The following is a 13,123-nucleotide window of genomic DNA, read 5'->3' on the forward strand; positions in this document are numbered from 1 at the left end:
CGAAAATGAAAGCAAGATTGTGCTGATAGACCAGCTGCATGCATACTCTGAAGAAGGGGAAAATCGTTAAAAGTCGTTGGTGGATGGACGTTGGTGCGCATCGTGAAAAGCAAAAAACGTGGACCTTACAGACCCGACAGGTCTCGAGTGAAGAAACAGCGGAGGAATAGAGATGGAAAGCCAGATTGCATCATTGTGCCTTTCCCTCTCCGCCTCTCAAAGTTAAGGTCTATCAAATCATTTTCTTAACTTACGTAAGTGATGATCTATCAACACATTTGCTTATAAGGTATTAATAACCTGTTATATCAACACATGATCTCGTTCTATCTGAATATTCAATTGTCCAATTCAGTCAGAATGCTATAATGTTTGTTTCATATTAGAGTCCGAGTAAACTTAAACATGCATAAAACCACATTACTGGAGAATTGGGGTCTCAAAAAGCCTCCAATTAGTGTTTTCTAATTTCAAGGGATTAGAGAGTGATTTGAGGTGTACCAATGAGAGTGCTAGAAGGTGTGGGGCAATGGTATGTTGAGGTGGAGGGTGAGCAGGCATGAAGAGAGCCCCTATTGGTTGCTCCCCTTACACTAGGGACCACCCAAACCATCCCCCCCTCTTAACCCATGTTTGACCCTCCTACCAGGTGCACCTCCCCCACATGAGCCCAAAACTGCCTTCAATGGGATGGTAGGGCCCTTGTGGCGAATTTTTCTTCTCCCCTCGGACCTCTGCCCCCCACTGTTCTGGTCCAGCTTGCCAAATCACTCAGATTTGAACCAAATCCCACGTATTTTCCCTCTCCCCCCTCTTTCTCTGCTCCCTCTTGCTCTGGCGTGCTTGCTGCAGCTCCTCTCTCTCTCTCTCCCCTCTTATTCTCCCTCTCCTGTGCCTCTATTGCTGTTGCTCTGTCCCTCTCCTTCTCCCTCTCCTGTGCCTCTATTGTTGTTGCTCTGTCCCTCTCCTGTGTCTCTGTTGCTGCTGCTCTGTCCCTCTCCTTCTCCCTCTCCTGTGCCTTTGTTGCTGCTGCTCTGTCACTCTCCTTCTCCCTCTTTTGTGCCTCTGTTGGAGCTGCATTGCCTTGTGTAGGAGTCCCATTCTTGCTGTTGCAACCTCTGCAAGCATGGTGAGGAGAAAGGCTACAAGACCATGCAATGCTATGACCTCTTGTGTCTTCCACAACACCAGAAATGCATTGGATGAGTGGATCCCTTGCACCTATAGCTTAAATGACTGGATAGTGATGAAAGGATCGGCCAAAGGTCCACATTAGGAGCACTATGTACATTACATGCACACGTGATGTCCGAGTCTGAGGCCGTGGTGGGAGAGTTGCAATCAACACGGTTGGATAAGGGTGCTGGGATGTCAAAATTACGGGCTTGTCTCTCAATCTTGAATTTGCAACAAAGTATGGGTGGTTCAATACAAGTGTCTTGGCCTTAATGAGGTTAGCGCATAATTTATCTCAATTTGGATCTTGATTTTTTTGAGAATCATCATAGTTTCTCATTATTGGAAGCATATGTATGTTTGAATTGTGATAGGCTACTCCAGAAGCTGTTGCTTGCAGTAAATACCATGCCCGCATCAAGAGATGAAGCAAAGAAGATGCTAACAATGGTGGGTATGGATTATGATACCATCCATGCTTATCGTAATGATTGTATTCTCTTTCATCATGAGCATGGAGATTTGGTTAGTTGTCAAGAGTGTGGGAAATAACGATATAGAGATGACTTGTAGGGTGAATAGATCCTAGTTAAGTTCTTGAGACACTTTCCCATCATTGCTAGAATACAGCACATGTTCCGATGCAAATCCATAGTGGAGTTGATGACTTGGCATGCTACACATCGGTCCACTGATGACACATTAAGGATTACTGTAGATTGTGCTACTTGGAAGCACATAAACAATTAGTGGTCGGTGGACTTTGCAAGGGAGCCACACAACTTACATCTTGGGCTTGCCATAAATGGCGTGAACCCTTTCGGGTTACGCTCGACATCTTGGTCGACATGGCCTATAGTCTTGGTGAATTACAATGTCCCACCATGGCTAACAATAAAGAAGGGATGCCTCATGCTGGCATTGCTTGTGCTAGGGAAGTATAAGGCCAAAAATATGGATGTGTACGAGACGTGTACATGGCACCTTTGATAGAGGAGTTACAGATCTTATGGAGAGGCATATGGGTCTTTGATATTTCCAGAGCTCCTAGAGATACCAACGACATTTTGATCAAGGGATCATGCATGACTACCCAGGATATGGAGAGTGCGCAGGTACATGGTGGCTCCATGGTGGTGTCTATACATGTATAATGATACTTTTATGACTTTCTTTCTAGAGCATGTCTTATACTAACACATTCGTGCATGCATGCAGTACTATGGATACCATGCTTGTAATGTTTGTGGGAAGGGTTTGAGTGCGCTTGCACAACACTCCAAACATATGAGGAAAATGGCTTATGAAGGTCATACTCGATACCTTCCGCTAGACCATTTTGTGCATGAAGGCCAACTTGATCCACCACCACCATCTTTGAAGACAAGCGACTAGATTTAGGCTTGAAGGGCCAATGGAGAGGAGCCTCCTCCTGGTATGAAGAGGCTATCCATATTTCACGAGCTTCCTTAATGGGGTCATTTACAAATCAATCATCTCTTGGGTCCCACGCATATCTTCAAGAATGTGGGGGCTACTATTTGGGCACACTTGGTTGGTGACAAAGACTCGAGATAAGTGCAAGAAGACTTGCGTGCTATGGATAGGATGCTTCATTTGTGGCTCCAAGTGTGTGGTTGGGAAGTTGTCCTCCCGATAGCAGCATGGATTCTCTCCAAGAGAGAGGAGGTAGTGGTAGTGGGCTCAAGTCCCATGATTGGTGGCACAAGGTCTTACAGACCTGTATTCTAAGTTGTAGGACTAGTATATCGATAATCGTGATGCATTATATTAGTGTAATTATGATTATGTTATACTATTGACATGACTTCTTTGTTGCTTGGATAGTTCATCCTCCTAATTACAGTGAAAGGGTGCTTACGAGAAGAAGTTATAAATGATATATTCAAGATTAATGGTATCATGAGGTATGCTTACTTTCAACTCACATTGATTACATTTTCTTCAACTTAAGTTGAATAATTTGTAGAAAGATTATGAATCTTACATGGGCACATGAAATAGGTGGATATCTCAAAAAGAGATCTCCATATTGAGCATCAAGAAGACTAGGGTGGACTCCATCGAAGCCGTGTGCTTGCTTGAGAAGCACTTTTCCTCGAGCATTATGACAACTCAAGTGCACTTGCTTGTTCACATAGTTGATGAGGTGGCCATTGCAGGTACCGATCATAGTCGGTGGATGTTTTTTCTTGAACAGTTTATAAAAACTTTGAAGGGATTTGTAAGGCAGAGAGCAAGACCAAAAGTAAGCATGGCAGAGGGATGGCTTGTGCAAGAGTCATTAGTACATATCACGGAGTTTCTTGCATCCATGGATCCTGATATGACACATGCTTGGCATAACAAGGATGATGATTGCATCGTTGGCAAGGTTCCCCAAGGAAAAGGGATTGAAAGAAAGATGAGTGAAGAGCAAATGGAGAAATAGGATAAGTTTTGTATTCTCAATAGCAATGAGATGCAGAAGTGGATTGAGAGATATGAAGTGGCCAAAGAAGAAAGAATAAATGCAAGGATGAGATTAAGAGTCATGCACAAGTGAGCGCAACCATATCCACAAGATCTCGCCCTTCTCCCCACTAACATGTCACTTGATTGGCTACAACTGCTGGCTCTACATAAAGCCGAACATGATGGAGAGACAATAAATGAGCATGAGCAAGAATTTTCATCTAGATGTATGATGCATGTAAGTTTCTTACCTCTTGACATAATTAAATTATTTGTGGCAATATACGCTATAAAATAGATGCATCCTCATTGTTTTAATGATGCTATTTTGTAGTACAAAAAGTACAGTGCATTATGATCATATGGACAACATATTTGCGTGGAACGCATTGATTCAAAGACAGTCACATATGATTGTGGAGTCATGGCTAACTTCACAGAAGATAGCTGAGCAAGTTCTTTGGATACCAATCTTCTCTCCTTGTAGTTGGATTATTGTGAGACCATACACGAAATCTATGAAATTGATTGCACACAATTTAGTATTTTCATTCTTGATGTAAAATTGATTTCATCCCAATATTGTCACATTGAGAAACTAGATCAACCAACGATTTTGCCAACAGTAATGAAACTAGTCATGCTTATGTACTCTCACAACCATCAACGCATAGAAGCAAGAGAGACTATGAGTCCTACATAGATGGATCAAGTTGTCCTAAATGGACTAGGAGAGGGTTATGAGAATCTAGTCTACAGTATTTCCATTCAAAGAAAATTCCAACACTAGAAGAATTACAATTAGTGTTACTTGGTGAAGAACTCAGGACTTAGGCCATTCATGCATGCAAAGGCCATTCCAATTATCAAGCATTCACAGCTTTAGATAGGAGTAAAGGGAGAGGCAGAGGCATAGTTAGAGACTCTCACAGAAGTGGTCATCATCATCATCATTGCATCAGCATCTACAGTTGCATTAGTATCAGTATCTAAAAGGAAGTCATTCAAATAGAGGAAGATTCCAAGGAAGAGGAAATGCATCCACCAAGGTGTCAAACATTCAGTGCAACTATATCATAAGTTTGGACACTATTAAAGAGATTGCCGCAAGAAGAAGTATGACCAAGGAGGTCAATCTAGCAGCAATCGATGAGGGAATTTTTGTGGAAGAGGAAACCATTGTGCTAGAAATTCAAATCACAGTGATTATGCTAATGAACCTCAAAATATGTATCTTGCAAGTGAGAATATGTAGAAGTCTGATACAGTGTATCTTGACATAGATTGTAATTCCAAAGGCAAATTTAGTTATCAAGTCAATCAATCAGACTAAGATCCTTGGTACATCAACAACGGTGCATCATCTCACATGACAAAGCACCAAGAATGGTTCACAAAGATGAAACAATTAAAAGGACAAAAGAATGTGATCAACACTACAAATACTACATCGAATCCAATTCAAGGGAAAGGCATTGTCCCTATAAATAATTTCAGTGGTATGAAAAGATTGGTGAAAGATGTACTCTATGTTCCAAAGCTCAGCAAGAACCTCTTTTCAACTAGGCAAATGACAGAACACAACTATCAAGTCATCTTCCATGGAGATGAATGCACGATCAAAGATAAATCTAGAGGATATGAGCTAGTAGGGAAAGCAGTCAATGAAGGAAGCTTGTTCAAAATTCTAGCTTCAATAGTAGACTTGCATGCCATGTCATCTATATAACACATTACAAAGATATGGTGTTGTACGCATAAAGTCAACCTTATGGTTGACTAGTAGTACTTGAGTACTATATATACCAAGTACTTGTATTGTTTCATTTGAAGATTTTTATTGGAGCTTTCTTGTGTGTGCACTCTTGCTCACTTGTGTTCACAACTTGTCTCCACTTTGTTCCTACACGTGTGTGCACTCTTACGTCCATATGGATTTGTCCGTACAGTTGTGTGACAGTGCTGAGAGTTCGTAGGACTTGTTAGAAGGTGATTTCGAGTAATTTTTCACTATTTTTTGGCGTTTTTGCTCAGAGCTAGACCCTTTTCAGCTCTAGCATCTCTCGAGTGTGTTCCAATAGCTCTAGGCATCTTCATACTTCTCCAAGCTCTTCCCTACACATGTATTGTGTTTAGAAGTACTCTCGATAGCTTCATTCAGCTCTAAACAGCTCACTTTAGCTCCTTTGTCGTCTCCAGCTTACCCACACAGTTAGTGGATTGTTTTGCACATTGTTCCAGCCAAGGTGTGCTTTCAATAGGTGTTTTGAGCTATGTATTTCACTTCGGGACTGTTTTTGTAGCCCATACTCTTGCACTCTCAGGTGCATTTGCAGATACTCTACATTGTTGGGTGCATTTGCAGTTACTTTATAGTTGTGGATGCCTTTGAGCTCCATTGGATGCATTTGAGAACTTGTGGGTGCACTATTTCAAAATTTGGGTGTGCATTTCAGTTTGGGATTGCACTTTAGATTGCAACAAAGTGCAGTGATTGGTTGATGCCATTTTTGCAGTGATTGCATTGCGCAATCAGTGGCATTTAAGAGTAGACAATCATACTTTGCATTTGCCAGCCAGTATTAGTTTGGGATTTGCAAGCACATTTGCAACCAGTTGCACCTTTGGGACATGCAATTCTTTTTGCAAGTACATTTGCAGGTTGTGGGTATCCCATTTTGCATCATGTCAACTCTTTTAAATAGTTTTGGCAATTTGTTCGAGGGTGACAAGCTGGATGGACTCAACTATGCCTTGTCGTCATTCATGCTTAAGAACATCTTGGTTGAAGGGCTTGTGGGTTATTGTATCATATTGCCAGGAACACTGATCCACATGATCAACTCACAAGTATTGATGAGGAAATAGAAGACAAGAAGCTCATCTCTAGTACTCTCAATAGCTTAGCACCCTCATATGGCACATTCATTAGTTCATTGACCATTGTTCTCAAGGCAGCCCCACTCTCGTTCGATGAGTTAGTTGGGCTTTTGTTACAGGAAGAGGAGAGATGCTCAGTTTTGCCAAAGCCTCTCGTCAGGGTGAGCAAGCGCTTGCCATGGGTGGAAAGGGAAAATTTTAAAAAAATATTGAGCCAAAACACAGCCATACAACTTAGCCCAAGGAGGGGAATGCAAGCAGTTCAAGCAAAAATCAGCAAATGCAACTATTGCAAGAAGCCACGGCATTATATCGTAGAGTGTTAGAAAAGGATTGCCAATGAAAAGAAAAGGCAAAGGGATAGCTTTAGCAATAATTTTGTTGCACACATTGAAACTCGTGCTTCAGATGCACATGGTGAAGCTCATCTTGCCCAAGGTGATAGAGATTTTGTGTTTGCTGCATTTAATAAGAAGATGGATGCCATGCGGGATTTGAATGCTGAAAATCAATCAAGGGATGTTCCCTTGTTGCATGTGATACATGGTATATCGATAGTGGTGCTACTAAGCACATGACTCCTCGCTAGGAGTGGTTTGAGAACATCACACCTATTCATGGCAGACAAGTTACATGTGCCAATGATGCTTCTTAAGACATCATCGAAGTTGGGCACATTTCTATTCAACTTAATAATGGGAAAGTTAAGTATATCTGAGAGGTTTGGTATGTTCTAGATTTGAGGCAAAATCTAATTTCGGTTTCAAACATTGCCCATGATCAACATATGTTGGTCGAATTTTAGGATAACCAATGCAGGATCAAGGATTTAAAGAAAGGGTATGAGGTTGTAGCAATAGGCACATATGATAGAGGCTTATACAAGCTTGATGCTCAGCCTTATGATCAGAAGGTATTGGCTGTAGCAAACACTTCCCAGGGATGGAAGCATTGAATGATACAAAGACAAATTAGTTGCAATAGGATTTGCAGAGTAATATGGTCAAGACTATGATGATACTCATGCTCTAGTAGAAAACATGGATTCCATATGATACTGAGCAGGTGGAATGTGCACCAGCTAGATGTCAAACATGCTTTTCTCAATGGTTACTTAGATGAGGAAGTCTACAATGTACATGCAACAAGCAGCAGGTTATGTTGAATTAGGGAAAGAGAACTAGGTTTTCCATCTCAAGGAAAGTCTCTACGGCTTAAGGTACGCACCCAAAAGCTGTATAGCATAATCAACAAGTATTTTTCTAATCTTGGATACACAGCGTCCAATGCAGATCATACTCTATACTACAAAGCTCAAGGGAAGACATCACTATTGCACTTTTGTACTTAGATGATCTGATTGTGATAGGAAGCAATAATAGATTCATTAGCAAGATATAGCAAGACTTATCTATACAGTTAGATGAGACTAATATAATCAACCACCTAAAACATTAGCCAAGACAGTTAGTCATTTGTGGTGTATTGTCTAGCTCTGTGCCATTTCTTCTCATCTCCACTCTTCCTCTCCATATTTGTTCTCCTAGTCCTCTAGTCAAGACTCCTTTGGTGACCATAAGCACAAGTACAATTCTAATATAGTCACGAAGGTAACCTTTACTTGCATTCCTTTATCAAAACTCCTTCTAGCCCCATATATGTCAAACCATGTCCTATTGCCTCTTGGAGTGTCTCTAATGTTCATTAAAAAAATATTCTTTCACCAAACCTTGAGCAAACTTAAAAAACTTATACTTTGCATTTACACTCCCCTAAATGTTACTTTGGTACATGATTTCAACAAATATGCCAAAAATGTATGTTAAAGATACACAACTTTTGAATACACAAATGAACATAGCCTATGAACATGTGATATAAGACCAATAAAAATATCCTCAAATTTGATACTAAACCTTGCATTGAAAAAGATACGGAACAATGTACCATGTCTAAATCATGGCCTGGGATTTTTTTAGTATGTTTTTTTTGAGAAAAGAACGTGTTTTCCAAATTAAAATGCTTGTGGACGTTCAAAATGAAAAAAAATGCATTTTTAATAATCGGTCAACGTACAGCGGTTGACCAACTATATACCACCTAGTGTATCCCAACACTGACCGGTATTTTCTTGAAAATATAGGATGGTGTTGGGATACACTGAGTGGTGAAAAAAACACCAGTCGGTGAATCACTACATTGACCGGTATACAATGTAACACCGATTGGTGAAACCCTACACCGGTCGGTGTATTGGGATTACACTGGTCATTGTAGTGCTACACTAGTCAGTGTGCACCAACTGAACACGTGGTGTGCATGCATTGGCCACAAACACCAACAGGTGTGGAGACATACTAGTTGGTATGAGGAGTTGGGTTCTATAAAAGAGCGGCTTCACGGCATTTTTTTTCACCTTCCACCAAAATGTACCACTAATTTCCATTGTTTCCCACATCCCTACTATTTTTCGATGCTTGTCACCTTCAACTTCAGGCTTTTGGTGAGCTTCTAGCCTCACTATTGTTTTTAGTTAGGGCCCGGGTAATGGCTCGCTTTGGTTGACTGGATTCACCTCGCCTCAACTGAGAGAAAAGAGGGAGAAATATGTGATATGTTTGTGCTTGCTTGCTTCTATGTGTGTGCTTGCATGATGTGTATCACTTGGAGCTAGATGATGACTCGCTTTGGCCATCGGTTGGATTCATCTCGCCTCGAGTGACGTTCTAGTAGTATCATGATTAAGGCCGGGTGATGGCTCGCTTCAGCCGACTGGATTCACCTTGCCCCAATTGAGAGAGGAAAAGAGAGAGAGGGCAAGAGAGGGAGGAATATGTGTGATGCTTATTTATGCTTGCTTATATGTGTTTGCATGTATGATGTTTATCACTTGGGGCTAGATGATGACTTGCTTTGGCCAGTTGGATTCATCTCGCCTCGAGTGACGTTCTATTAGGTAGTATCATGATCAAGGCCGGGTGATGGCTTGCTTCGGCCGATTGGATTCACCTCGCTTTGGTCTACTATCATATATTCATATATAATATTGTACATAGATGTCAATAGAGCCGGTTATTGTTTGGATGATAGCTCGCTTTGGCTAGCTGGATTCATCTTGATGACGAGCTTCCTAATGAGATCAAGATGTGTGATCCCACAATGTTGATCTAGATTATCTTGGTTCATTACATTGTGATTACTATTATGTGTTTTCCTGTTTCGTCTTTTATAGCCTATCCTAAGTTCGATAGCCTTATAGGGTTTCTTGGAGCAATTTGTGTGAGGCGCGCCATTGCTTGTAGGGTCCACGTTATAATTATCTATTAGAAATTCATGTTAGCATGTGTGCGTTGATCTCAATTTTATTTCTTGATTTTTTCACTTTTGTTTTTGTAATGACCGTTGAGTGTTAAATGGTAATGCATTACAATTGGGCCTCGATGTATGAATTACTTAATTGTTATGTGTTGGTTTTTTTATGTACACGGTGTCGTGGTAGCAGAGCCTCATGAGTGCTTACATAATGATTGTTGTGTGAATTAGATCTATACATCTGCCTTCCTCATGGCAGCCACCCCTTCAAAGAGAGAGAGAGACACTTGGAGAATTGAATTACAACACGTTGTTTGCAGGGTGTGTGTTTGACATATTATTACATTGAGTGAGGAGCAAATAAGAGAGATTCTGCATACCAAGTCTAAGCTGGATAAAATGCATTAGCGCATACTTGCTAAATTTGAATGTGGTTGGATGAGGCACGAAGAGGTGGAGCGGACAGAGGAGAAAGAGGATGTACTTTAAACTTCCTACCTAGAGTGCTCGGTGATATAGTTGTACAATGGGAAATGGTAAAGCAGTCAGAGCCCTTGACAGACGTAGCAAGGTAGAAGCTGGATAGGTGGCTCATAGAATGGAAACAATCCCATGCTGCCATTCATAGGAAAAACCAAACGAAAAAAGGTGCAGTCAGTAGACTATTGAATGTTGCCATGCAATATTATACCCAAATAGACACTAGAAATCAAGATGGAAAGCCACAAATAGACCTGTGCATGAAGTTTGTCGACATGTGCTCTACAACATTACACTTCCCCCTAGTTGCATTGACAATTCTTGAGGAATTAGGTTGGGGAGTGGAAGGAAAAGTGTACCGGGTTAAGATAGAGGGTGTGCTAGGTTTCAAACCAACCCTATCTTAAGTTGGCAAGAAGTAGAGGCACGATACTGCACATGCACATAAATCATGGAAGTTGAGGCACGATACTGCACATGCACATAAATCGTTGAAGACAGAGTTGGCAATGACTGTAATGCATAGGGCTATGTGTCGCGCAATTGGTTACACACACATTAGCGATCTTTGGTTAATCAGTCCATACTTCAATGGAGGTGGTATTTGTGACATGCTCATGAGCCTACCTTCCATGTATCATGATTATCTGAACTAGGCAAGGCGAGGCAACCCATGCGAGCAACCTTGCAATGCGTGGCATGATACACGGAGTTAGATGCGAGCACGCCTATTCTGTAAGAATGCTCTTGCCATTTGCGCCGCTATTGCTAGTGCAATGAAAGCAGTGCACGAGAGGGGGTTCAGACACACTGATTTGAATGCCGAAAACAATGTGTTGGATTTCACACCAGATGGGAAATCTGTGCGGGTGAGCATTATTGATTGGGGAAGGTGTCTCCACAAAATTGAGAGCAAGCCCGGTTCATGCCCTTGCTCCAAAGTCAAGATTTCCTTGGTTTGCACTAGAGATTTATGCAAGAAATGATGCTGTACCTCAATCAAATGGTGCATGGTCAGACATGTCAGATTGCTATGATGTTGGTTGGTTACTTGTCGAAATAGCCAACTTCCTTCTGATGGACTATACTCAGGTCATGTAATAAAGCTATTGCAAGACTGTAAACTCCACTTGTGCCAAAATGAGCCTCGAGAACGGATGACAATGGACTTGCTGCTAACTAAACTTCACGCACACCATGTTGATGAAAATGACACAATGCGTTTGACATGTCTTCATATTTCCATTTGCAAGTTCTGTACTTTTTAAATATTCCTAAATTATATTTTACACTATTTTGAAATGGATGTTGGATAACATCATTGGTTTTTTAGGGTTTATGTTTTGATATTTTGAGAAAATAGTCTTCTACAGTAGGATGAGAAGCAAATGTGTTTGAACGTATGTATGTATCATGTCTTGAACTTGTATCTTTGTTATTATGTTAAGCTTTAGCATTTCACCAAAACAATGGCATCATCATCAAGAACACCCTCTTGACCATCCACACAGGGCGAGTACCAAGCCCAAGATGAATGCACATACTATAGTTAAGCAATGAAGTCTATGATGGATGTGGCTGACACCACCATGCAATTGCCACTAAAAGAGAAAACTAAGGCAATTGCTACTGCTAGTATTTTCCACAACCCTAATAGCTTGAAGTAATCGGCTATAAAGGCCCTCGTCTCAGATGATGATTTAGAGGCTATATGGGATTGTAGCACAGTTGCCCTAGGATAGGGCGATGACCCATTTCGTGGTGTTATAACAAAGCCATGAAAGAGAATGCAGCGTGCATCTGGAGATGATTTCTTCTAAGAAATGTCGCTCTGAAATTCCCAAATACTTTGCAAAGTTTCTATATGAAAATTTTGTGCTTGGTCATGAAGTGGACTGTGCCTCAGTGACTCAAGTACGCAAGGAGCCACATATGCCAAGTGCCAGATCCATGGTAGCCGAACCTCCACAAAGCATCAATAGTCTAATATCAGGTGAATATAGTATTTAAATATGTTGAGTATTTACTTTCAGGTTTTTTTGAAGAATTCCAACCCAACATCAATTGATAAGTTTGTATGTGACCTTATTGGACGTGTAGCCTCTGTCACAACAACTGAAGAGCTCAATATGAATATGGAAGAGGAAGTTAGATAGGGAGCATGTGTCGAGCGAGATGTCACATTTAGGGAGCATTTAGGGTTGCAATTGTACAAGATGCAACTATGGAGCATCGATGAGTGCTGCAAGAACTTGAGCGGGTGAAAAGTGACAATAAAAGATTGCATGCATTATTATCTCAAACTAGCCAGCAGCTTGATATTGACAATGCATACACGAAGATGTGCATAATAGCAACCAATTATTCTCAATAGGTGCGTGATGCACAAGCCGCCTTGCAACATATTGAAGCAGGGGGCATAGTCTCGACAATCAGTTGCGATTTTGTTGGCCTCACTATGCGCAAACCGTCCACGATACCTTCAACATTACAATACATCATGGATGGGCCATGTCCAATCTACCAAGATCATTTTGACAAGGCCACAGGATACTATGCCCTCCCTTGTGATCATCACTTTCACCTTGTCTATCTTGTGAATAATTAAAAGGTGAGAAGTGCATGTGTGGCATGCAATGCTCCTATAGCACGTGAGTTGTATGACATGCTTGGCATCAGCACAACCTACTCTCCTGATCCAAGGCTACGTACAATTTAAATGATAAGGAGAGGAAGAATTTTGTATACAAACATATTCATAATATAAAATTATTTTTTGGACATGTATTATCTATTTGCA

Source organism: Dipteris shenzhenensis, chromosome 16, assembly GCF_047967505.1.
Source record: "Dipteris shenzhenensis isolate YYH24624 ecotype China chromosome 16, Dip_SZ_1.0, whole genome shotgun sequence".
Lineage (NCBI taxonomy): Eukaryota > Viridiplantae > Streptophyta > Polypodiopsida > Gleicheniales > Dipteridaceae > Dipteris > Dipteris shenzhenensis.